At 34.9% G+C, this 27,698-nt stretch overlaps 2 pseudogenes; one reads left to right on the top strand and one right to left on the bottom strand.

The window, feature by feature from the left end:
* LOC112475950 overlaps positions 1–27,698 on the bottom strand; it is a 75,738-nt pseudogene that overhangs the window by 25,850 nt on the left and 22,190 nt on the right.
* LOC112475992 lies at positions 27,464–27,582 on the top strand (annotated as a pseudogene).

Below are 27,698 nucleotides of genomic sequence, written 5' to 3'. Positions count from 1 at the left end.
ACACACCCATGTCCAGTGTGGGTGATGGCCACCTGCAGATTGCCTGGTGGCTCATGCCAGGTAGCCCCAGACAGGGCACAGGCTACAGCTGAACTTGGCCTGCAGCAGGCACACCGATGGCCAGCTTTGGTCTGAGCCAGAGCACCACCTAGGGCCACGTCTAAAGATGACTTGCCCATCCAAGGTCACATCTGAGGATGATGCACCCAAAGGACAAACTAGGCAGGCTCCAGAGCACTGCTAAAGCAAATCCTGCTCTTTAGGATCAGCCTCTGTACAATAATTTCTCCACTGAAGTCACTGGCCAGTTATCACAACCAATCAGCCCGAGTGTCAATCCCTCCCATTGATGTGCCAACAGCAACCAAGGCTCAACTACAATAGGAGGGCACACACAACCCAAACGAGGGACACACCTGGCATGCCCAGCTCAGGCGACCAGGGAGACTGCATCACTGAGTTCCACAGGACACCTACTACATAAGGCCACTATCCTAAGATTGGGAGACATAGCAGTCTTTTCTAATACACAGAAACAAACACAGAGAGGCAACCGAAATAGAGAAGAAATGTGTCCCACATGAAAGAAAAGAAACAAAGCTCTAGAAAAAGAACTAAATAAAATGGAGACAAGCAATATCCCAGATACACAATTCAAAATACTGGTTATAAGGATGCTCAATGAACTTAAGGGAAGAGTAGATGAACTCAGTGGGAACTTTAACAAAGAGATGAAAAACATAAAATTGGAGATAGAAAACATAAAAAAGAACCAGTCAGAAACATAGAATACAATAACTGAAATGAAGACTACCTTAAAAAGAATCAATAGTAGATTAGATTAAGCAGGGGATTGAATCAGCAATTTAGAAGGTAAAGTAGCAGAAAATACCCAATGAAACAGCAATAACAAAAAATGCTGATAGTTTAAGGGGCCTCTGAGACAATATCAAGTGTACCAACATTAGCATCATAGGGGTATCAGAAGGAGAAGAGAGAGAGCAAGGGATTGAGAACCTATTTGAAAATACAATGACTGAAAACTTCCCTACCCTAGAGAAAGAAATAGACATGCAAGCCCAGGAAGCATGAAGATTCAAAGACAAGATGAACCCAAAGAGGCTCACATCAAGACACATAATTAAAATGCCAAGGGTTAAAGACAAAGAGAGAATCTTAAAAGCATCAAGAAAAAAGCAATTAGTTACCTACAAGGGAGCCCCCATAAGATTGTAGGCTGATTTCTTAAAAGAAATTTTGCAGGCCAGAAGGAATTGGCCAAAAATATTCAAAGTGATGAAAAGCAAGGACCTACAACCAAGATTACTCTGTCCAGCAAAGCTATCATTTAGAATCGAAGGACAGATAAAGGGCTTCCCAGACAAGAAAAAGCTAAAGGAGTTCATCACCACCAAGCCAGCATTACAGAAAATGTTGGAGGGACTTCTTTAAGAAGAAGAAAAGAGAAAAAAAAGATAAAAAATATGAATAATAAAATGGCAGTAACTACATATCTATCAGTAATTACTTTAAATGTAAATGGATTAAATGCTCCAATCAAAAGATAGGGTGGCTGAATGAATAATAAAACAAGGCCTTTACATATGCTGCCTAAAAGACATTCACTTTAGATCAAAAGACACATAGAGACTAAAATTAAAGGGATGGAAAAAGATATTTCATGAAAATAGAAACAAACAAACAAGAAAGCTGGGGTAGCATTACTTATGCTAGACAAAATAGACTCTAAAACTAAAACTATAACATAAGACAAAGGAGGACCCGGTTATCTCACGTCTGGGCATTTATCTGAAGAAACCCAAAACATTACTTCAAAGGGACACGAGAATCAATATATTAATTGCAGTATTATTTACAACAGTCAAGATATGGAGGCAACCTGTGTGTTCATCAATGGATTAGTGTATAGAGAAGATGTGGTACATATATACAGCGGAATATTATTCACCCATAAAAAGTAAAATCTTGCCATCTGCAACAACATGGATGCAACTAGAGGGTAATGTGCTGAGTGGAGTACGTCAGACAGAGAAAGACAAATGCCATATAATTTCACTTACATGTGGAATCTAAAGAATGAAATAAATGAACAAAACAGAAACAAACTCATAGATAGAAAGAACATTTTGATGATTGCCAGATGGAAGGGGGATGGGGGACTGGATGGAAATAGGGCAGGGATTAAGAAGTACAAATTGGTAGTTATAAAATATTCTTTGGGATGTAAAGTATAGCATAAGGAATATAGTTAATAATGTTATAATAACTATGTCAGATGGGTACTAGATTTATCAGGGTGATCACTTTGTAAGTAAGATAAATGTCTAATCATTATGTTGTATACCCAAAACTAATATAATATCATATTTCAACTGTAATTTTAAAAATAAATTATTAAAGACTTGAAAATCTACAAAAAAGTTTGATGAGAAGAAAGCTTAATGATAAGCTAAAAAAAACTTTGGGTACCATAAATCTATAGAGTGTTCATTTCTAAGAAGTGATGATCAGACAGAAAGAAGACATGGATGCCTGCTCTTGCCACATCTATTACACATTGCACTGTGGTTCTAGCCATGGCAATTAGGCCAGAAAAAGAAAGGTGATCCAGCTTAGAAAGAAGAAGTAAAACTATATTTGCAGATGACATGATTTTATATCTAAAAATCCTAAGAAACACACATACATACAATTAAACAAATTTAGCAAGGTTGTAGGATGCAAGATCAATATACAAAAATCAATTGTATATCTATATATGAGCAATAAATAATCTAAAAATGAAAGTAAGAAAACAATTCCATTTACAACAGCATAAAAATAATAAGATATTTAGGTATAAGTTTAACAAAAGAAGCACGAGACTAGTACATCAAAGACTTTAAAACATTACTGAAAGAAATTAAAGAAACCTAAGTAAATGTAGATACATCATGTTCATAGGTTGAAATACTATTGTTAAGATGGTAATACTCTATAAATTGATATACAGATTCAACGTTATCTTTCAAAATTAGAATTGGCTTCTTTACAGAAACCGACTAGCTTATCTCACAATTCATGTGGAAATGCAAGAGTCCTGTGATGGCCAAAACTATCCTGAAAAGGAAGATCAAAGTTGAAGGAATCATGTATTCTTATTTCAAAACCACAAAGCTATAGAAATAAAGACTCTGTGCTAATGGTATAAACAAATAGACCAACAGAATATAATTGAGAGTCCAGAAATAAAACCTACATGTATGGCTAATTTATTTTTGACAAGGGTGCCAGGATAATTCAATGAGGAAAGAATAGTCTTTTCAATAAATGGTACATGTTACAACATAGATGAGCCTTAGAAATATTATATTGTTAAATAAGCCATATTTAAAAGGATATATATTACATTATTTCATTAATATGAAATGTCCAAATCCATACAAACAGAAAATAGATTAGTGATTGCTATGGGCTAAGAGAAAGGAGGGAAATAAGTAGTGTCTCTTTAAAGATATGGAGTTTATTTTTAGAGCAATGAAAATATTCTGTTTTTAGATAGTGGTGATGGCTGCACAACCTTATGAATATACCAAAACCCACTAAATTGTACTTTTTAAGAAGATGATTTTTATGGTACAAGAATTATATTGCAATGTTTTAAAATGTGTTGAACATTGTTCTACAAAGGAAAATACCAATATACTGGGGAAGTTAATCCAAAAAGTAAACTCCTTTCTCTGTCTCCTCAATTTTGTAACTGTTGCTTAATTTATTCCCTAACAAATTTCTTCTTTGTGTCAGACAGTGTCTTACATGATGGGCATACAAAAGTATTGAACCAGATATAGTTCCTGCACTCATGGAATTTACAATCCAGCTCTAAGAGGAGTCAGTCAATTCCATGCCAGAGTAGAGGAAAAAAGACACCGAAAAAATAATGTGATTCACAGAAGGATTTGAGCAGCTTATCCAGGGTTTTGAGCTTATCCTGCTTGTTAAGTTCTCAAACTACTCAACTGGTTTTCAACTCCGGGATCATGTCCACTGCTTCTCCTTGCCAAGAGAGAGGACTGGCTTTGTTGAGGTGACCAGCATGTTGATTGCCCACAAGATAGGTGCCAAATTTATACCACCCCTACTTATTTCTCAGTTCTGCCATTATATAGCAGACTCTCATATGAAACATCTAAATTTCTTAACCAAATTGAAAAATTCAGAAACACAGCAGTAAACATTCAACTGAGTATCTTGGTCATCATCTGTCTGGTTCCTCAAAAGAAGGGACCTAGCCTTCAAAGACACCAACTCAAAACTGTATGCTCTTGTACTACATGTAATGCCTCCACATTCCATCTTGTTGATTCCACAAATAATTTTGAAATCTCATTCTCGGTATTTTTTTTCCTTAAAGTTTAGCCATGTTATAGAAAGTAAGAGGCAATATAATTCTCAGCATCAATCATAAAAAGTATATAAGGCATAGTCAGCATAACTCTTACATATGCCCGGAAAATTAATGCAGGGGCAAAGAAAGAGGGAGAATAGAGAAGGATCCTAAATATTGGACTAACGGTTGCAAAGAAGACTTCAGGGTCTTTTTCTTCAGGAAATTTTAATTTAGGAAAAGGACTTATGTCTGTGAATTGGTTTGGGTATTTTCTTGCCTAAAGACAGGAAGAGATTCAGTCATTTCCGAGAGTTCTGTCCTCTCTAGAATTCAATATGGCTTTGTGTGAGAACTGTGTCTCTCTGTAATTCTTAGTGACCTGGGGAAGATGGAAATCATTCTACAACTCTTCGAGTGCCTTCCTTATGTCCTATTTTTCTGCCGAATCATTTATTTTGCACATTCCTTTAGAAAGAGATAACTGAATTTTGTCATACTCTCTGCTTTTTTCTACTTTCCTAAACTTGTCATGGCTCCAAAAAAAAAAAACAAAAAAAACAAAACCAAACAACAACAACAAAAACAACTGGCATTTAGCATTTCAGTACAGAATGACCATATTTGTATATATACTATTTTTTTAATGTTCATTGTCTATAACAACTTGAACTTGAAAATAAATCATTCTACATTATGCCATAATATTTCCAGCATGACACATGTGTTACAAAAATATTTCAATGCCCGGGCTCTCAAGCACTATCATAAAATAAACTAGAAATTTGGCTCAGAGAAGACAGAACAGGAAATAAATGGACATTAGTCTTAGGAAAGAACATATGATTAAGGAGCTGAATAACATCCTAATTTGTAAAGGAAATCTTAATTTTAAACTGTAGATGCAAAATAAATACAGATCTTTTAAAGGGCCCAATGACAAAAGAAGTTCAATCAATGCTTACAAATAATGAGCCATTCCAAAAGGAATACGGGATTAGACTCCTTCTCTCTGAGAGATCAAGAAAATGAAAACTCAAAGAAGCTGTCTGTATGTATTAAGATTTCTAAGATTATAAAATGTATATGTATGAGTGACTGTTGGAATTGGGCAGTATGTGTTTCTCGCTATGAGTAAAGTCATGACTGTACAGGAGAAAGAATAACGTGACAACTTTAAACAGGCATGTACTTAAAATTACCACATGAATTTTTACTAGTAAATAAAGGTTAGTGAATTTGCCATTGCTGTATTTCAGGGAAGCATTACACTAACACTGAAAATCAATACTTGCCCATCCATGTGTCAAATCCTAAGTTAAGAAATTTGATCAATGTTGAAACAATCATGTCTTGGTGACCACGGTATCATAATGTGAAAAGATACTACTTCTAGGTACTTAAGATGCTCGTAGAAAGAATGAAATAATGGTTAACTTTTATTTCCATTTTCAAGTGAAAAAATGTTATAAAATAAACTTTTGGCTGGCAGAGATATTTGATTAATAAATGAGCTTTACCACATGCACGCATATGTGAACCCTTATTTGTGTGTTTGTAGGGAATGGGGGACTCTTGTGAGGGTGGTGATATTATATATACTGGGTATAATAATATCCACCATATTTGAGGTGATAAGATTCTCTGAAGGCACAGCTGAATGACTCACTCAACAAGTACGTCTGTATTTAAAGGCCAGAACAGTATTACTCAAAGTATCTTCTCTGGATCAGTTATTATCAGCAAAACCTAGAGCTCATTACAAATGCAGAATCTGAGGTTCCATCTGGAAATTAGTGAATCCTACATCTGGAGTGAGAGCTCAGGTTTTTGGGCTGACATTCATTATTTCTTCTATTATCATCTCTACTATCACAGTTAGGTATCTAAACATTCTTCTTACAGAAGAGGTTCCTATAAAACCAGATTGCTCCCTCAGCCTTGGAGGCATCTCTGGTAATTCTTGGGTGTTCTCCATCCAGTATGTCCAATTTTATGTCTGATCATCTCCCTTCTGTTGCATCAAACAGGTCCCTGTGGTTCCAGCTTACACTGGCACCCAGACTTTTGAAATCCAGTATCATTGACTCCTTTTGTCTTTCCAGTCTACAAATGGTGGTTGGTTTTCTACCACTTTTCATCTGTGGATTATTGTACTATCCACTGTTTGGCTTGGCTCTATAATTACCTGCATAACTCATTCCCTATATTAGATTCTGGCATTTTTAAAAACTGACAGTACTTTTTCTTTTCAAGGTTGAACAATGATAAATGTGCTTAGTGATTTTTTTCCCCCTATTCTTATCCCCTCTTCTGCTTTAGTATTTTCTAAAAATATACATCTTCATGTAGGTCTATCACTTCCTATCTATGGGGCTTTGAGTAGAATACCTTCCTGAGCCACTTTCTTCAGCTGTAAAATAGGAATGAAATTCCCTACATTTTAAGAAGTAACATAAGAGTAGAGTGGTTCAGCTCGCTGAATTTAGAGACAGACTGGAGAACTCAAATCCTGGTTCCATCCATTTTCAGCTGTGTGATTTAAGCAAGTAGTGTGATATGTATAAATCTCTGTTTCCTCCATAAAATGTGAATAATTACTGTAAAATTCTCATAGGACCATATTGAGGACAAAAGGAGAAAACAAATATGAAACATTTAGTAGAGTGCCTGGTACCAATCAAATGCTCAATAGTTGTTACTAGCATGACCTTCATGATCAGTATCACAATGATCATAATAATTGTAAATCAGGGACAACATTGCCAATAGTATCCTTTCTCTCTCCTTTCTAAATCTTTTGTCATTTCTCTTTCTAGTCCTACTTCTGAACTGCTTGTAGAAATTGTAACAAAGTTGACTTACACTTTTTAAAAATTTACCGTATAAGCTTTCCCTTTCAAAATTTTAAAATTAGGCAAAACAAAAGATAGCACAATAGTGTACATAATGCCATTTTTCATAGTCCAAAACAAATGCTCCTCACAGTAGGAAGAGAAATAACATAATATATTCATACATAGTATATTGTATAGCAATGAGAATGACTGAACTACAACTACGTGCAACAATAATGGATAAACCTCACAAACATAATGTTGAGAAGGAGAAAGCAGATACAAAAGAGGACTCTATTAAATGATCCCGTTTACATAAAGTTGAAAAACAGGCAAACTAATCTATGATGCAAGAATTCAGAATAATGATTGCGACTTGGTGACTAGAAGAGAGCACATAGGATGACTTCTAAGGTATTGGTCATATTCCATTTCTTGATCTACCTTCTTATCATACAGGTGTACTCAGGAAAATCCATATAGCTGAACACACATCTTACACATTTCTCAATATTTGTTTTAATTTAATAAAGACAAAAAAGGCAGGAAAACTAAATGTTGTCTAGTATTACATCTAGAAAAGTGAAAAACCTAAAATGAGTCATTTTATGTTTATAGCCATCAAATTATATTCCCTTCTAATACTCTCCATAGGCACAAACTATACTTCTATTTGACTACAGGGCTACTGCTGCTTTTCCACTTCATTTTGTGACACGAAAATGAGATCCATAGGAATTATCATTAACTGTATATCATAGTTCCTGGGGAAAATACATTTTGATTAAAATGACTGGGGTATGGAACAAAGCACTCAATTCAAGATGGTAAAAAAATAAAATAAATAAAGGCACTCTTTCTAGTCCCAGTTCTTATGCTTACTTACTAAAAGCCTTGTGAAAGATCACAATCCCTCCATGTGCCTCAGTTTCTTCTTCTGTGAAATATCAATGATGATATCACATGGCCACCTGCCTGGAGCTATACAGAGAAACAAAGGAGATGGTCCATACTAACATTCTATTGTTTCTTTATCTTACTCATCTCACTCATCTAATTCAAATATCGTTTCCGCTCTCTTTTCATGAACCTCCCATCCATCCTCCAAGGAAGAACTATTTTCTATATATACCTTCTCAATGTATCTTAGGCATACTTCCATCCTAGAATGGGTAACTTATTATAGTTCGTTTTCATGATCTGTTTTTGTGACTTTCTGTGAATAAGAATTCCTGCTTTTTCATCCTAACCAATGCCTAACAAAGCACAGAATGTGCTTAACACATGTTGCAGTGAGATGGTGTTGGAATTCCTTAAAGAGTTTTACAAGCACTTAACTGATTCACTGCATTCTAGTTGTTCTTTTTTTGTGTGTGTAGTTATTCTTATACACTCTCTGTAATATGCGGTTTTAAAACTTATGCAAATATCATGCATAATTTCTTTGCAGAAGGCATAGAATTATGAACACTTTGAACCACCTCAATAAACTCGCATAGTATGCATTAAAATACAACAAACCAAGTAGTTCTCATCACACAAGCTTTCTACTGTATGGTAGGAAATGCTTAAAAATCCTTAGTGAGTGGAAATGCCATAGAAGTTATAATGACCTTTGTAACAAAAAGAGTGAATCCAGTGGCATTTTGGAGATTTCTTAAATTGTAATGGAATATTTCATTTCTTTTTAATTTTTTTTTTAGATTGACCTTTGTCTCCCAACTGTATGCCATATTTAGGCTTCAATAGTTCAGAGAAATTGCAGTTTTACTGAGACTTGACCTAAGAATCAGAGATTCAAGTTCTGGTCACTTTGCTGAGATAAACTTGAGGTATAAGCAGAGGTCAGATGTCAACCCAAAGGGCAGGCTGGATCAAAAGCACTTACCTTGGATAACTTAGCTAGGAAGTAGGCTCTACTGTATAACTCAAGTAACATAGCAGACTAGTGTTTGAGAATCTCACTATCTAAGGAAGAAAGGGAAGGACACCCCTTCGACCATGATGCAAAGACAACAGAGCTTTTCACTTTTGTCCAATAGCATTTCATCATCACTTTGGGGAAGGAGACTGTCAATATGACTCCAATTAGAATAGCAATTTTAAACTCTCTTGTCCTGACACCTGGAAGTTAAAATCAGCAGATTTCAGTCTCTGGTTCTGTGAGCCTGCACGGATGGCTCTGCTAATTTCAACCATGAGTAGTTGGTCCAAGGAAGGATGAGTTATCTTCTCCCTGTCATTTTCATATCTCCGCTCATGAGGAGGGCACCTTACTCAAGCTCTTAGATGCAAATTCCCAAGAGATAAAGGACACACACCCTTTACAGAGCAGATATTTTGAGGGAAAAGGTGATTCTTTGAAATTAAGTTAAAACTTGCTTTCATATAATTTGTAGTCAATTTTCATAAATATTTCAGGAGTGTGTTTCAAAGAAATAAGTATTCTCCATTCTATGCCTTTAGTAAGCTGTGCCTTCATTATATCAAGATTATTAATTGTGCTGTTCGCATGTTCTGTATCCTTACTGATGTTTTTCTCTGCTTGATCTATTGATTATGAGAAAGGTATGTTGCAGTCTACCACTCTGAATTCATAAGCGTATACAGACTATAAATTATTATATTTTTCTTGGTAAGTTGAAGCTCTTATCATTATGTAATTACCTTCTTTATCCCCAATTATTATTTTAACTCAAAGTCCATTTTGTCTAATAATCATGCAGTTAAACCAGCTTCCTTCTGGCTAGCATTTGCTTGATTTTAGTCCATCTTTTTATTTTATATCTTTCTGTAAACTTCCTTATGTTTTATGCATTCTGACCACATTTGTCTTTTAACTGGTGAGTTTATTTTGTTTATGTTTACTTATGTTACTTTATATATATATGTATATACATGCATATATATACAAACATATATATTAATTTCCTCCACATAAATTTTATATTTTTGTCATATTTTTGTTGTTTTTCTTTCCATAGTTTTTATTTTTGTTGGTTATCTTAGAAATTTAATTTGCAAAATGAAAAAAAGGAAACAAGCCTTAAAGAAAAGGGGATAAAATAATAAATTTGAAGATAAAATTAATTATCAAAAACTAAGCAAATTATAGGCAATATAAGTAAATTCAAAGCCCAACCTTTAAAGGGATAGAGATATAAACATACCTCTGATAAAAATTAACAAGGAAAAAATAATTCACAAAAGTAATATAACCATAGATAGGAAATTAAAAATTATAAGAAAATAACATCCTCAATTATATGCTGAAAAAGTTTAAAAAGTTCTCCATGAAGTAGATAATTTTGGGAGAAAATATATCATTCCAAAATTATTCTAAAAGTAGTGTTCTGAAAAATTATTAGTTATATATATAACTTGGAAAAGTTATAATTATCTTCAAATAAGCCTTTAGTATCTGACCATTTTATACCGAGTTCTATTGTATTTTAAAGTAAAAGCTAATATGAATGTAATATAGATTATATCAGTAAATATTAAAAGATAGAAAAATTTTCAATTCATCTAGTTGGATGTCATTATTTCAATAACAAAACATAGCAAGAATGGCAAAATAAAGAGAACTAAATTAATGTCCATCTTTCTTATAAACATAGGCACAAAAAAAGCATAAGGAAACACTAAAAGAATTCAAAAATACTTTAAAATGATTATCCATCCTGACCAAGCATGATTTATTTTAGAAAAGGAAGGCTGTTGTGGTATTAAAATTTTTACTAATAGAATAAAATACATAAGAGAATAGGCAGCATAAGGAATATAAAATAATTATCTAAATAGAGAGTAAAAGAATATTTTGTAAAAGTTCACAGCAACCACAGATGGCAAATAGCTTGATAAATTTGTGGAATTCCAAGCACAATGACTGACAATAAGAATGCAAGTTATTTCTGGAAGATAAGAGTAGAGAGATAACAGAGGACATATCAAGAAAGCCCTTGTATTAATGTAATCTTGATAGTTATAGGTTACCATTGGAGAATTTTAAGCATATGTAGAATCTGAAGATTGGCATTTAGCAAGTTGACTCCAGCAGCATTGCAAGGGACAAATGGTAGGGAAACCAAACTAGAGGCAAGAAAACTAATTTGGTATAAAATGATTCTATTAATACGTGAAAGATCCTGAACTAGTGACACACTGGGAATGGTATTGATAGAACTAGTATAAGGGATATGACTTGCATGATGTTGTGACTTCAGGATGTGAAAAATAAGTGAGAAGAAAGAATCTGGTTTCATCTACCATTTGATAGATGTAGGGCCATTCACTATGTTGGGGAGCGAAAATCAGAGGGAGTCTATAAATATATTCAGTGACTAATTAGATATTATATGTAGGGATGTGGTTGCCAATAATTGTATATTAAATTAGGAAAGGAAAACCTCTGGAGAAGGGAGAGATTTATGGGAGAAAGAAAGGAAAAACAAAAACAAAAACAAAAAAACAAGAAGAGCCTATAAAGATTTGGGAGGGAAACTAATAAATATGCAAACATTGAACTAACACATGGGATTGGCTTATCAAGTCTGACTGACACAAGTTAGTGATTTTCCCCCCAAAGCAGTCTTTACAAATAATTTGAACGTTGTAATCAAACAAGGGGCACAGACAAACCAGGGAGAGGTTTGGTATACTGAAGGTGGCTCCTCAGTTATTCCCTGCCCCACCAACATTGGACATGGACTCCCTAGTACAAAGAAGGTAACGACCCTAAATGATTTATGAATGTTACCTCACCCAGTAGGGGGAGCGTAGATTATAAAACTCTTAATTTATATCTCAAATGGCCAACTAGTTTATACAATATTTTCCAGTGGGTCAGGTATCTTTGATTCATACCAATTGCAGACTAAGAACATGCTGCTAAAAGCATTTCATAAGAAGGAACTCTCCTCCTAGCAAGATCATTAATCTATTTGCCCAATAGTCTGCTTATCATGTTTACAAGGAGATTGGACAAAGTAATTGCCTTATTTCCTTCCCCAAAGTACCCTTCACTCCTCCCTGGTAATGGAGAGAAGGACGGATCATAGGCTAACTGCTTTAATTCTTTCCTTTCCAATGCATAAGTCATTTTAGGACAATGTCAACAAGGCAATTAATAGTGTCAAATATTGCAGAGTGGTTAAGTTTATATTCAATTGAATAATAATTAGGTTATTGGTTACCTTAGCAACATCAATTTCAGGAATGTGATAAAAAAAGTTATACACTGCTATGGGCTGGCATGGTAGAAGATAAAGAAATACTGGAAAACAGATTAAGTTTTTTAAAGTTTGTGAAAAGAATGAGAGAGAAACACAGAGGGGAAGACAAACTCAGGGATTTTTTCAAGTGGGTCAGACATAGTTTAGTTATTTATACGTTAAAAAAAGAAGCCAGTAGAAAGGGAAATGATGAAGACAAAAAAAAATCAGGGATAATTATACAATTACTTGCATAAAAGAGTCATTCAAGTATTTGGTGAAAGGGTAAATGAATGAATGAGTGAATGGCTAGAGCAAATGCCATGACTATCTGCTGTTTGGGGTTATCCATTTTACCGTAAACCTTTATTAGTCTGGACAACAGAAAATTATATATTTTTAAATATAGTATAATATCTCAATTGCAGGGCAAATTAAGATATGCACTTTGATTGACTTAATATAGATATGACAGTTCAATCAGAAAATATTCCTGATTGGTTCCTCTACACAACAGTACCTCAGTCTCCCTGTCTCATCCTTGATGTGATTCTTTGTCTTAACTGTCCAAAGGGACAAAGGTAGACGATTCATAATAAATAAATGGGCTGACTTAAACTAGAGTTTTCTTCAAAGAAATGAGTTCTGTAACTCCCAATTCTAAATATTGCATTCTGTTTCAGATGATGTGTTTGATAATGAATCTGAAAGTATGGTGGCGACAAATCTAATGCGCAATGAGAAAAATTTATGTCACATGACATCTAATTCTACATTCTCAGTTTCTGGTAAAGTGCTCAGCATTCAAAGAGATATTGAGAAAATACATTTTCTTACAAAACAGTTAATTCTTATGAAATGGTTTAAGAATGTATTTACTACAAATGCGGTATTATTCACTTTACTCTCTCTAAAGGGCTTACATAGCCCCGTGTCTTACACATAGTAGGTGATCAGTCAAAATTCATTCATTTTCTTACTTCAAAATTACTCCAGATGTTGATTTAGCAGTTCAATATCAAGTGCTAATTTTCTGGTTGTAATACAAAAAAGTTATAAATTAAGATAAATCACCAAAATTGTTCAACAAATGAATTGTGTTGTTATATTCAAGAGGGTGTGCTATCTATTAGCAGCTGCTTTTCTTTTTTTTTTTTTTTTTACAATATAACTGATAGACAAATATGCCTTATGTTTGGACTATTCGGCTGGTATTAACATTTTATTGTCCATATATCATTGGAATACAGTCATGTACATTTCGTCAAGTTCAAATGTTAAGGAAAGAATGGCAATAATGGGAAAGGAATAGTGAAAAAGCATATGTCCTCATATATCTGCACAATATATATTCTTTTCTGCCTATATGGTAAAGATTCAGATCCGTTCCTCCATTTACATATACTTTGAATCTTCCCATGTCTTGAATCCTTCTACATCTTACATATGTAGGGTAAGTGTGAATGTAAAAATACATTTTAAATAGAAAAAAAAGGTTTATACATCATATCTTTCCTTGATTATGTTTACTTTCCCAGGGTCAGCTTTCTCCTGTTGCTCATTCTCACCAGATATAAAGAACGAGATCTTGCATAAAAGATTTATTTCAATCCTAATTCAGTTAAACGCAGAGAAAGTTTGCCTCCTTACATGGCAAACCAACACATTAACTTTCAAATATGTTTATGAAAAAGGATTAGGAAAGTTCTGGTCTATATTAATTCTAGCTCAGGAACAAGTGTGCTAATCAAATGAAGTTATTTTGGTTTTGATTGTGTACTTTATAATTTGCTATAGATTTGGTTCAAAGGCAAATTCAGCATTATACATATATCTTCTCTAGCTAATGCCATGCACCTGGAAAGGGTAAATTTAATTTTCGAGGATAAGAATTATGAGATGTTTTCATGTTTCCATTTTATCTGAATTCCTTTTTTTCAACTATGGAATATGATTTCGCATATGACCAATAATAAAATTCAAATTAATTAAGAAAAATAAATACTACTCTCTACTCATAAGACCAAGAAAAATTTTATTCCATTACTTTGAGTTTGAGCTCTATATAAGTTGGAAATCATGATTTTCATGTACATTGTGAGATAGTCCATGCTCCTGTTAAGACATATGGCACCAGAAAACAAGAGCTTTGACAGAAAGGGATATTTTAGCTGTATGACATTGGCCAAATTGGTTGTCCTTACTAAGACTGTATTCACTCACCAGTGGAATGAAGAATTTGGACAAAAATTCAAATCTTTCTCTCTCATATCTAGTAGGAGCAGTTTCTTAAGTCTCTTCAAATCTATAGATTTCCCTCCAACTCCTTTTTTGTCCCTTCTTGCAATTCACTTGTTAAATAAACAAATACAGAACTTTGCAGATTACATTCCTGTTAATATGTCCCTTTGTCCCTGTATTTCCTGTAAATTGCTAGTCTGATGTAGGTTTGATCAAACTCAGACTTAACTTTTCGGCAAGAATATTTTGGAGGTAATATTGTGTTCTTCCACTTGGAGCCACACAATATCTGGCTGCTTTTCTTTCTTGTGATGTTAGCAACTGTTGTTAATCATTGCCAAGTTCATAATTTCTATGGGGATTTCTTTATTTTTGGATGAACAGTTTCAAAATATATGATAACGTTAAAAGAAGTTATTTGTGTTCAAGTCGACATAACTTCCTCTTCTCCAAAATAAAAACTATAAATTTCTATTTATTTCTCAAGATCCTTAGTCAATAGAAATGATCAACAGAAATGAAATAGACAGAAACACATGCTATTGCATGAGTGCTTTAAAATGAAAAATAATTTCCAAGTCAATGAAAGAGGGAGAGAGAGAAAGGCAGATAAGAAAATAAAACTGTAGGACAAACGCAAAGTACATAAGTTTATATGGCCTTGGTAAGTACCCTTATCTGATGGCATTCCATTTCTGGAAACCAAACAAAAATAAATAAGTAGAAATAAGTCAATATTCTCACATACTCACCTGAGAAATTCAGTCCATTAGCTTTTCCAAGAAACTCTTGAAAAATGTTTTTTACTATATTGTAAATCTGAGTAACAAATTCTATCTTTAACTCTAACAGAAAGGAAGGAATTTACCAGATGTAGCAATAACATTAATGAGAAGACACCTTTCTAGTTAGGCTGCACCAGAAAAATTCTCTAGAGGACACAACACATGGAAATGAACTGATACCCCACCATAATGTTGGCACCAGGGGCAAAGGACAAGCTTAATTATAAACTTTCCTCATTTAGAGAGAAGGAGCTGTGTGTCTGCACTGGGGACAGGAGTGGTAGGGCTGGAGCCATAGCATAAGTAACTAAGTGTGAAGTCGAATAAAGGCCCTGCTGTCCTCATCCAAAGCCAAATGTACAGCATGTAATTGTATCTGACTCTTCTCTTAGACAACAACACCTGTTTGATCTTTTGGCCTGTAGGGTAGCACATTAGGCACAGTCTCAAAGGAATAGTTTCAGCTTGAGAATAAAAGTTACTCTGTATCTGAAGTATAAGACCCTGAAGTAATTATAGATGAGGTAGGAAGAGAAAATATAGGTTTCAAAAAGAGAATCATAGAATATTCTATATGAAAAATTCTGATATGAAATAAAGCAGCACCTCAATTTTGTAATCCAAAAGGTTATGTGAAAGGTGTTTGTAACTCTGAATACATTTCTTCATAGAAAGTTTCACACAATAATGAAGTTCTCAGGCATCCTAGAAGTTGGCGATGTTACAAAGGGCTATTTTATTTATCATTCATTCATTTATTCATTCATTCATCAAAAATATGAGCTTCTACTATGTCTAAACACTGAGGATGCAGAAATAAATATCAATTCCTAATTATCTAACACTAAGACAACTAGATACTGCACAGTATCAGGTATAATTACATTTTTCATCTATACTTCAATGAAAATACATTAGGATACAAATAGTGAAATAATGTCACAGATAACAATGGCTGAAAAACACCTTTAGTGAAGTACTTTTTAATGGTTACCTATAAATGGAAGAGTTTCTCTAGTAAAGTCTGGTTGCAAGAAGCAGGGCTTGAGGGCTGTGGTCACACTTGCTGTTAGATGGGGTGCATAAGTGAGAGTGAGCCACTGAAGGGCTAAGACAGTAAATTGCCAAACTTGTGAATGTAAAGAAGAAAATGTAATCCTCTATTCTAGGTTCTTGAGACTGAAAAATGAATGGCCATGAATCTTTGATTAAAGTCACTTATGAAGCAATGGGCCAAAGAAGCCAACAAATCTTCAAAACAGACAGGTTTGGGTTACCTTTGCTACTGGTAACACAGCTACACTTAAAATTTCAACTTTTGAAGGTGATATTTTTGCTCAAGACACAAACACACTCACTTGCAACAACTATTTTATATATACTTTCTAAAATCTGTTTCAAAATTATACAGTTGATAAGATTGCTCTTCATTTTCCTTTTCCTTGGAACAACAAATATCAAGTTGACTGATTTTCTAGAGAGTGATTCTTTCACTCTTTGATGTTAACAGTTCTTCAATATTTTCACTGCTTGCTTCGTTAAATCCACACTCCTTAGCAAGGTCTAAGATTTTTTATTTTGGTTCAATATCTTTTATGTTCACACTTCTCTCAATAGCTCTTATCATTACCAACTTTCCTTTTAATCTATAAGCTTTTCTGGATCTCTTAGACTCACCTACTTTCTTCAAGAGCATTTCCAACTACTCAGAAGGTGCAGTCAGTCACATGTACATAGAAGAATAATAGCGATGACATACACTATATTTGAACAACAAGACATTAAATCCTCTTGGAAAAACAGTTAAATTAAGACTTCAATGCACTCTATATCCTCTCATATGAAACTCAAATGTAACATATGTTTTTATTAGTAAACATATGCTTATTTGTTATAATAGATTATTTCCTGTGGTGAATAAATTTCTGGTAGAATTTTTTACAAATTATTATATCCAATATCCAGAGAATGAGAGTTCAGATTGCAAGGGATATCAGTACTTAAAGCCAGCCATATAGTGAGACCTGTAACCTACCCTGGACAGCTCAGAATCTGATCTTTTTTTTTTAAGTTTAGGAAGTCATAATAATTGTTTACATGTCACTACTAAAATCCATCTCTCTGACAATGCAACACAAACCAAAGAATAAGCTGCCTTCATCACAAAAGCTCAGGTTCAAAACAAGAGAAAAACTATACTGGGATCATAGGAATGAAGTAAGCAGGGACTATACTACTCTCAACAGCTATAGTTTCATGACACATGCATTATATTAAAATATAAATGTGAATAATTCATTTTTCCCAAGCAATGCAGAAAAAATAAAATTATCCTTGTCATGATCACTGAGAGTTTAAAGATAGTCTATTAAAATAACATATGTGAAAATATTTCATAAAGAGTAAATTTCCATCTAAATATACAGGATTGCTATTATGTACTGAAATATGTCCCCATCCTAAATTCATATGTTGAAGCTCTAACCCCTAGCACCTCAAAATGTGACTATATTTGGAGATAGGTCCTTTAAAGGGGTAATTATGTTAAAATAGAGTCATCAGAGTGGTTCCTAATCCAATCTGACTGGTGTCCTTATAAGAAGAAGAGATTAAGACAGAGAGACACTGGAGGTATGCATGCATAGACCACCATGTGAAGAGGCAGTAACAAGGCGGCCATATGTAAGCTAACAGGGGAGGTCTTAGAAGAAACCAACCCTGCTAGCACCTTGATCTTGAAATCTAAATCTCCATAACTGTGAGAAAATAAATTTATGATGCTTAAGCCACCCAGTCTGCAGTATTTTGTATGGCAGCCCTAGCAAATACATTAGCTATTGTTATCTGAAACTAAAAATAGCAACTGGAGATTAGAGTTCAATATAAGCCTGATTAAGCCAAAACAAAACTTTAATGCAACTGGCTCTTATAAATCTAATTGTTCCAAAAGAAGAAAGTTCTCTGAAAGTATAAAACTCTAGGAATACGATTCCGCTTATATATAATAAAAGGGAGGTCATTTTTATGGTGGCCAAGTTTCTCACTATATAGGATTTCATAAATATGCTTGGTAACCAATAGCTGCCTAATTCTGAAACCTTAATCACTTAATAGATCTTCAGAGATACCTTGGTAATTCCAACAGATTTTGGAACAGGTAATTATTTCTTCAATGGATCTCATAAAGAGGCTATAGGGGAAGTTGTTTCTAAGGTGATAATATCAGTGATAAAGTTTAGAATGAGGCCCATAATGTTTTCATCCTGGTCTTTTGCTTACTCAGTCACTGAACCATCAATCTTCCAATCAACAGGCTTTTAAGGTGAGCCTACACTGTCACTTGATAATTAAGTAGTGCGTTAAAAATAACAAAAGGTTCTTTTTCAAAGACAGATTGGATAATAGAAGTTTTATTCTCTTCTAAAATGTAATAAGTACTTGTAATAATGAAAAGGCTTTTGTTGTGGATGTTGGTAACACAGTATGAGGAAAAGAACAGAAGAGCATTTTTACTTCCAAGTAGAGTCAAGAGTAAACCCTGCTTGGGAGAACCCTTGTCAATGACTTTTGTTCTAATCTAATTTCCACCTTTCAAATGTAATGAATCCTGTTCAGAGACTTGCCTTCTGTGAGGGTCAGAGAATTTCAGAGCTCTTTACTTGTGCAAGACCCTCTTCCCAAAGTCTTGGAAGGAGCCCTTTCATAAGTAAATATTTTGATTTTTTATGTCAATGATATTTGTCAGCTTTTAAAATTTTATAATTTGTTATGATCACTTGATTATTCTAAATATGTTTTCATATCTAATTGTGTATTTTTAATTTTGTATGTACCAAGTAAATATCAGTCAAGAAAGTATGCAGATCATAGCTATTTTACAAATGATATAATTATTATTCAAAGAAGGTAAAGAATTTCTCAACTAGGGGAAAGTTTGCTTCCTTGAGGCCATCTGGCAAGTCTGGAGACATTTCAGTTGTCATAACAAAGGGTCAGGGCTGCAGGCATCTAGTGCATAGAAGCCAGAGATGTGGTTTAACATCCTGAAATGCTCAGGACGGCGCCCACATCCAAAAATCATCTAGCCCAAAAGTCAGTAGTGCCCAGGTGGGAAGTGCACCATTCTATACTACATTCAGAATAATCCTTTTGAAATACAGATCTGAATATGTCACCTTCCTATATTTCTATCCCTACACTAATTTCTCACCCTTCCAAGATCCCTGGCTTAAACCACATGATGACCTCCCATCTGTTGTAGGATAATAGCCAAAATCCCCATGATGGACTATAAGGTTCTCTGGGTCATACCCATGCCTTTCTTTCCAGAATCATCTTCCATCTTTCTGTCTTATTCTTGGTGCTCTAGCCACTGGCTACCCTTTAGTTCTTTGGCAAAGACATGTTATTTCCTACTACAAGGCCTTGTACTATGTGTAAAACACTTTGCTTCTCACTTTTATTTGTTTATTTTTTTAATGTCTTTTTTTAATTAAAAAAATTGTTTAATCTTTAAAAAAAATATTTATTTTAATTAGTTTCAAGTATATAGTACATTGGTTAGACATCTATATAGTTCATAAAATGATCCCCCTAATTGCTCCCTCCCTCCCCTGACCCTCCACCTAGCCAACATACTAATGCTAACTGCATTCCCTATGCTGTGCTTGTGACCAACCATCAGCTACTAATTTGTACTTCTTTACTCTTTCACCCCATTCTTCTAGCCCCTCAACTCCACCTCCCCTTGTCCATCACCAAATTGTCCACTATATTTGTGTCTATGTTTTTTATCTAAAGCATTTAAATGACTCTCTCACTTCTTTGGGAAGGTCACACTCCCCCATGCTAGCTTTTCGTAGCACTACGAAGATTTCTTTTGTGTACTTATCAAAACTATAGTTTTATATATGTGTGTGTGATTGTTCAGGAAAAAAATGCCATCTGCATTATAAAGCTTCTCGAGGGCAGGTACTATGTTTGGCTCTGTTTGAAAAGCAAAGACGGCTTAGAGTCAATCCCCAGTGTCTCTTGGCAAACTTGGCATTTAATGGAGTTCAAGAAATCCTTGTTGAATGAATTAGTGTACAAATAAGTGAATAAATGCTTGGATTCATGAATGTATTATAGTAAAGGGCTAAATAGATAGGTAATTCTAATTCTTAATGCTCAGTGTAGCTTAAACTCCGGATTAGTTCTGATACCAGTTAAGTAAGAGTCATAGGTATTAGGTAACTAGAGATGGCTAAGCCAGATGGTCACTCTGACCAAAAAATATCAAGAACTACTGGGTAAACTGAGTTTTCTAAGGAATGACGCCTTTTAATTTGAACTTTCCCATAAACCAGTCAATTTTCCCAGAGCAAAAGAATTTAAGCCTTAACGGATCATCAGCAGTAATAACAAGTTATCTGACATTGACGAAGATGATTCCACTGATTCAATTGCACATGACAAAAGAATACAGCATTCTCTAAAAGACACAGCAGTCCAATCCAAGGTGACTTCTCATGATCCGGCAGATGAAATCAGACTCCCAGCATCAGAGCCTACATCTTGAGTGATCCAGTCTACTTTGAGCTGTGTGGAGCCTTGAACCCAAACCATGTAGAACTTGACAGTCCATTTGAGGTAAGAAAACACAAAATATTTTGAAAGGCAAAATAATAATGCCTCATCTGTTTTTGTGGAATCAAAGTTCAAGTATCAGAAAATACTCTCTCAAAATGGCATGTAAAATGTAATAGTAGATTCTAAAAGTGAGGTGTCAAGAGTTTGTATTTGACTTCAGGACCTTTTGTTTCTGTCTCTAGCAGTGTGTCCTCCAAATTGCAGTTTATCTCAACTTAAAATAAGCTTTCTCAAAATCTGCCAAATGTCTCTTAAAATTTTAATGTTGAGAATGAAAGTGAATCTTTGACCGAGATGAATGTGATAAAATAAATGAGTAAAATTTTTTTAGCTACAACATTCATGTTAAAACAACTATAATTCAACAAACTAAAACTCAGTTTCTATTCTTTTGCTTTTCCACGGTGACCTTTTTCCATCCATTTACCAACATGCTGCCAATGATTGGTCATAAAACAACAACATTGGGTTGGCTTTTCTCTAACTTGCTCCCAAATGGATGACACTATAATCTGCTAGAACCCAAACAAAAGATAAGTGGCCCCTTGATCCTTCTTACTTTTAATGTGTCTCTGTATAAATAAAGAAGGTTGTCCAACACTTTCTAAAACTGAAAGCCAGCCTTAAATGTCTAAGTGACATGGCCCTAGACGGGCACAGACACCCTAGGACAATAAGATGCTGAAATTAGAAGTGCTTGTGGTTTTGGATCGCAATCAGGCTCACTGTGCATTTTTCAAACAAAATAACACAAAGTGGTGACCCACTTGACCTGGCTAGCACTGCTTTTTAGGACAAACAAAAGGCAAATTGACTCTCTCTTCTAAAGTAATAATGGCAATGACAACATAATTGGTATCCAAGTGGCATCTTTCACAAGAACTGCTGTAAGTCTTCACATCAAAGACCAGCTCACCATGAACAATTCCAAGTTTAGTACTAGATTTGGTGTAGGATAGCTGAGTGTAAAACATTTCTTAAGTACTAACACATCTTGATGCTCTTGGTACCTTCGCCATCCCAACCCCTCTTGAATAAAGAACTATCAGCCTAAAACAAATACAATTAGAAAGTAAAGCAGAAAGGTACATATACCTGTGTCTTCAATAAATATTTGAGATTTTTTTCATATGCGAGATGCTGTAAGAGACATAAAATGAATGAGACAAGGTCTGTTCACTTACAAAGATGTGTGCTGTTTATGTGCTAGACATTGTGCGAACTGCCTTATAAACATTACCTCATTTAATCCTCAAAATCCCTATAGTAAAAGGTAACAGTATTATTTCGATTTTACAGATGGTAGGGTTGATATTTAAAGAGGTCTTTTGGCTAAAGCCACAGAACCAGTACATGGTGAGGCAGAATTTACATCAAACTATGAAATCTAACAGAAAAGAGAAGTTAGCAGCTAACTTAATCACAAGGCGGAATGAAATAACTGACAATAAATGCAATTTTTAACTTGGCGTATATGTAAGGCTGATGGGGTGAGGTATTGTGACATTTATTTGCCTATTCACATTCAGATTAAATATGGTCCTCCCCTTACTTTGCATCAAAGGGGAATGACCCTGCAAATTACATCTCCCAGACTCATTTTCTGCCTAGGTTAGCCCAATGGAAAAAGTACTCATTAGTAGATAAAGGGAGGAAAGGCGGAATGGAAAGGGAAATCAAGATATTTCTCCTCCTCTCTGTTGGACGGTATCTTTGTTCTTTGACCACTAATAGTACCTGTGACTTCACTATTGTTCCAGCTCCCATCATGTTGGTCCACCATAGTTCCAGCTTCTGCGAGTGGCTCTAATCCACGATTATACCACCTTTCCTTCTGTTCCTCCAGCCCTGTAGCTGATAACAGCTTCTAGGAATTGCTATTTTGGGGGGTTGCTTTTCCTATCTCTGTGTGCTTTTTCAGCTCTTCTAACACCTTGTTATTAATTCCTCATATTGCTTTCTTTCTATTAAATGACTTGGCATGGTAGTTTTATTTTTATGGCTAGATCCTAATTGATATAGGTATCATGGAACCTCTGCTGGATCTGGAAGAATTGGATACATGACCAAAAAAATAAAATAAAATAATTAAAGATTGAGTAGTTTTAGCAGCATTTCTCAGCCTTCCCCTCCCTGTCTATATTCATGACTATCGTATAAGTGGGAATCCTTCTTATGTTGAAAAGATACATCAAGTTAGACCCTTTTCAAAGAGACTACTAAGGAGAAAGCTTTCTGGCATGGGTCTTCTTCTCTCCGCTTAGAGATTATTAGTACAAACAGAAGAGGAATTTGTTTCCTCTCTGAAAAACAGGTGGCAAGTGATGCTAGAGACATATATGGCACTGAAGTGTGACTGGGCCTTCTGTATTTCCTGCTTTTTGGCTCCTGCACATAGTGTGTTGAAGGCAGATTGAACAACTGATACAAGGACACTCTATAGTCAGCCTCAATCAGTGTGAAAAAGATGCAGGTGGTCTGGCAATCAGGCTATAGATTCCATATTGGTAATGAACAACACAAGAGAAAAATACTCCAAAGCTAAAATATGCAGTATTATGCAGACAAATCAGTGTCAGCCTCAAGATTCAAAGCCACCTGACACATATAAACTAAAAAGGCTTTATAGGATAATGTACCAAATTTCTTCAAGGAGGCAGGAAATGAACACAATAAATACAAAATGAGATAGGTAAACAATTAATGAAGAAAAAAATAGCTAGAATTTAGAGAGTTCTCAACTGAGGTTCTATGGCAGAATTAAACCCTCATGTCCTAAGTCAATGTAGCTTGCAAAGTGGGATCCCAAAACCAGCAGCACCATTATCACCTGGGTATGTGTTAGAAATGCAAATTCTCAGCTCCCATCCAAGACATACAGAATCAGAAACTATAATCATCATCCTCTGTTTTTTGATTAAAAAAAAACATTAATAGTGATAGGTTAAGTGTTATGATTCTGGGGTCAAATGAGTAGTAGAGTTAGATTTAAAATTGGTTTTATGGCATCCTGTACTGTACTGTTCTTTACGCATGTTCTGCCTAAATGTAAGAATAGCACACAAAAGATTTTCCATGATATTGGACATTAGGCAGAGTTTCCAAATGGTGATATGTCAGTGCTGCCTCCTTCTCATTCTCAACAGTGACAAAAGTAAGTACTTGTGACTCCATAGGCTATCAGACAAATGTCCTTCTGCTTTGGAAACTAGAAAATTATTATCATTCATCCTGCCAAAGCCCAGTAATTCTGTATTCTCTTCTGCTGTGCAACAATGCAGCATAATAGGTGAAGACATGATCTTTAAAAGCAAGATTTACCAATTATTTACAGTGACTTCTGGCAAATATCTTAACCTTTCCGAGTCCCAGTCCTTCATTTGTATTTTGGGGGCATTAACGGCCTCTGTCTCACAAGGTTGTAATGTGGACCAAAAAGAGAAGGTTTGCAAACTCCTTATCACACTTCTTGCTATTGTACAGTGTTTTATTTTGTGTTTCTTTTCCATCTCTGATAATACTACGAGTTATTCCAGGGCCATGTATTAAATGGAAGTCGTTGCATTGTCAGAATGTTTATTTACAGAACCAGCGATGGAAATTTTACATCTTTTGTTTCGTTATGTACAACAAAGTTTCTCAATCTCGGCACTATTAACTTTAGTGGCCAGATAATTGTTATATGGGGTGTCCTGTGCACCGCAGGATGCTAATAGCATCCTCTTCCCATCCTTTGGTTGTGACAACCAAAAAAAACACCTCCAGATATTATCAGATGTCCTCTGAGGACAAAACCTACTCCTTCCCTCCCTCACTATCCAATCAGGGCTTTGTCTGAGGAGGATTGAAAGAGAAGAGGGTTATTCTACCCAATTGCATAAACAATCAGGGAAATTCATTATTAAACCCACAGAGAGGATTTTTGCTAAATGGACTTATAACTACTCACATTTTGGCAGACCATTTGCTTTGACAAAAAATGTTTACACAGAAGTAGCTAGTTGGTGAACTAGGGCAAGTAATTTAATAATTTGGGTAGAATAGAAGCCAACTACTAAATAAATACTGGATTTTTTATGCTGTTGATTTATCCATATTATGTTATTAAATTTAACTAGCTCTGTTTAGCACCACATAAGCCATCTGAGCAGTTCTTAACAGTTACTATTAAAATATTATCATTTCATTAATTTATATTTCATTATAAACATAATTCATAATCCCATTCTTCCCAGACACAAGCCTTAATGTGTTCAATAATCAACCCCTTAAAATAAAATACAAAATGTTCCACATCTGTCCCCGTGACAGACTGAGCTGCTCATGTAAGTCTTATAAATAAATGGTTGCATTTCATTCAGATATTCCAGCTGAGTCTTGAGACTTGTAAATAAATTTAAAAAAAAAAAAGATAACCCCTGGGAACTCCTAATTCTTAATTCCATCCCTTCCCATTTAGGAATACCTTAGGCTAGACTAGCAGAGGCCTCCTGGGGTCCTGAGGTTAGATAATGAAGCTTCATGATGGAGTCCTTATAAGAAGAAGAGAGCCAGCTCTCTCTCTCTGCTCTGACATGTGAGGATATGATGAGAAGACAGTCATCAATAAACCAGAAAGGGGGCCCTCACCAAGAACCTAACCTTGCTGGCGCCTCAATCTTGGACTTCTAGCCTTCAGAACTGTGAAAAATGAATGTTGTTTAAGACAACATTATGATATTCTATTATAGCTGCCCAAACTGACTAAGGCAGGTTGTTTCTCCAAAGTTCCACTGGGCATGGTTCCCATTCTGATGTCCCAACATTGTGGTTGTGGTTTTCACACATCACTGGATACCTGCTTGTTCACTGGCTGGAGGAATCACAAAAGGACCGTATCAAGCTGAACTATGGAGAAACAGAATAAAAGCCTCTCCCAGATGAGGATGCTACCATAGATGCTTACTTCCCCAAGGTAGACTGAGTCAGAATGAGTTCTTTTTTCTTGACATTCGAAATGACTTCTTTTTTCAATCATGACTGATAATTTGGATACAAAGTTGAACCACCATGTCCACAGAGACTCAAAATACTGTTTTACTCTTATCTGAAGGAAAAGTGAGCTGACCAAACAATATATTTCTGAATAAGAAACAGGAGCCAAATAATCTATAGCTTGTGTGCCCTTCACCTTACTGTTTACCTTTCCTCTGCTTTTGTTCAAATAGTTATTTAGAGGATTATATGCTTGAATGCCAGCCTGGCAGTCACTCAAGAAAAATAGGCAGTTATTTATTTTTTTATTTTGTTTTGTTCTTGTTTTTGTTTTAAGACCAGGAGAAAATATTCAAATGACATGAAACTGACAGAGAAGAGCAGATGTCTGCAGTTTATTTTCCTTGATTGGATTTTAATTGAATTTGCATAAGGCCTTATTTATTTTCACTTTATCGCATTAGAGAGTCTGGACTCACAAAGCCATTTAAGGGTCAGTGTTTGCTCTGGTTGATGGATGATGGAGCTGTGAGACTGGGATCATCCAAGGAAAAGTCTGTGATTTTGAGCAGAGACAGAGAGCGATATTTCATACTGGGGACCAGCTATGGATCAACTTACACAACTTTTTCTCTGGACCCTCTAGGAAATAACACTACTAATCATTATTAGTAGCATACATTCTTTGGTCATTCTGCTAAACACTCTACATGGTAAATTTAATTTAATATATTTATCACTGTGAGTGAAATATAATTCCACAACCAACTTATCAGCCATTCTGATATCCGGTGAGCTCTAAAAACAAAACAAAATAACATTTTGTCCCCACAAGTTTCTTTCAAACTTATTTATGGCAAAACATGACCAGAATTGATCTGAAGCTATAAAAGACTTACTTCCTTATTTATTTATCCCACTTTGTGTGAATATTCATATATTTGCTGCAGAAACAGTACTGTGATGATTACAGGGTGTTATAGATACTGGGGAGGGAGAGTATATAATTACTTTTCTAAAATCTGAAAAATGCTAAATTTCAAAATCTGCCTTTCTCCAAAGTTTTTAGGTAAGAGATTATGGGCCTGTAATATTATTATCTGAACTTTAAGGATGAAGAATTGATTCATGGAAATTAAATAGGTCATTCTTCAGAAAGTGTTTATAAAAGGATCAGCTCCTTTTTCTGGGTGATAATAAGGCCAATACATATACTGTATGAGTACTATGTGTATTTTAGGTCTCACTGGTTAAGCCATCAACTTCTCTCTCTCTATCTTCCTGAGTCACCACTAGACAGAAAGTTCTTACATGACAGTAGAGTGACCATATAATTTATATCTAAACTGGGACTCTTGTGACAGTTAAGGGAGCACTATTAATAACTTCACCAGGGTCTACAGCCATGCTGCCCCGAACAAGCCCAAGCCCATCTGATCTCAGAAGCTAAGCAGAGTCAGGCCTGGTTAGTACTTGGATGGGAGATCTCCTGAGAAGACCTGGTGCTGTAGGTGTAAAAAATAAAAAAAATAAGGGGTTGTAAACTGACAAGGTCCTTGCAATCTGTGAGGTCAACCAAGGGTTGCTTCACCTAAAAAAAAAAAAAGTTAAAAAAAAAAAATAAAAATTA

The sequence above is a fragment of the Pteropus alecto genome, unplaced genomic scaffold (genome assembly GCF_000325575.1).
Source record: "Pteropus alecto unplaced genomic scaffold, ASM32557v1 scaffold92, whole genome shotgun sequence".
NCBI lineage: Eukaryota > Metazoa > Chordata > Mammalia > Chiroptera > Pteropodidae > Pteropus > Pteropus alecto.
This window is presented reverse-complemented; position numbering and strand designations above follow the sequence as displayed.